This window comes from Penaeus monodon, chromosome 27 (genome assembly GCF_015228065.2).
Source record: "Penaeus monodon isolate SGIC_2016 chromosome 27, NSTDA_Pmon_1, whole genome shotgun sequence".
Classification (NCBI taxonomy): domain Eukaryota; kingdom Metazoa; phylum Arthropoda; class Malacostraca; order Decapoda; family Penaeidae; genus Penaeus; species Penaeus monodon.
In genome coordinates this window covers 33,176,230-33,176,998 of record NC_051412.1, presented here as the reverse complement: position 1 = coordinate 33,176,998, position 769 = coordinate 33,176,230, and the positions used below count along the sequence as shown (strand labels likewise).

Genomic DNA, 769 nt, shown 5'->3' with positions numbered 1-769 from the left:
TTTTGCTAACTACGTGAATCCCTAGACAATTACTTACATAAACGAATCTATCATTGCGTCATCTACCACAGACAATGCATTCTAAACCACGTACTGATAATAACAGCACGTCTAAGTCTACGTATTAGTTAAGCGAAATATCTCATCATGGTGAATCCATTAATAACATCATAATTATACTAATAATCTATGGATTTCTTTACATCAGCGGCCATATCAACCTCTTGAACTGATTCCTCTTCGTTGCAACTGATAACGCTCCTAGATTCACATTTAACCAAAATAAAACATGAAGAATACATGGCTCCCACCCTCCCTCCAAACCCAGAAAAGATGTCCATTTAATTCTACAAACTAAATGCTAATGCATTTGAGCTTTATTTAGTTAAATACAAAATATCGAATCCAGAGAACTTGCGGACTTAAAAATAAACAAATTGACAATGAAACAAAAAATCGAGAAACGCTGTAAAAAAAAAGGCAAAGAAACTTCTAATTTCCCCTACCTTTTCCAGGAAGCAGGATTTGCAAGTTGACTTAAATAATACTTAGAATAAGCCTATTAAGAAAGAAACAAAAGGAACTATTTTGTAAAAGACCACTATTGACCTACAGCAAAGGGGAAAATATGAATAATAACAAGTGAACTAATAGAGAAATTGAAGAGGCAAACAAAGTTACTTATAATAAAAAAAAAGGAAGTGGTCTTATCTATGAGATACTTTAAAGACAGTAGCCTGATAGAAAAGCAGTGACTTATCAATACACT

At 32.9% G+C, this 769-nt stretch overlaps 1 protein-coding gene across 13 annotated transcripts in view; it reads right to left on the bottom strand.

The window, feature by feature from the left end:
• Positions 1–769, bottom strand: part of LOC119590797 (E3 SUMO-protein ligase EGR2-like) — a 113,995-nt gene that overhangs the window by 70,710 nt on the left and 42,516 nt on the right. The gene's annotated exons all lie outside the window — the stretch shown is intronic.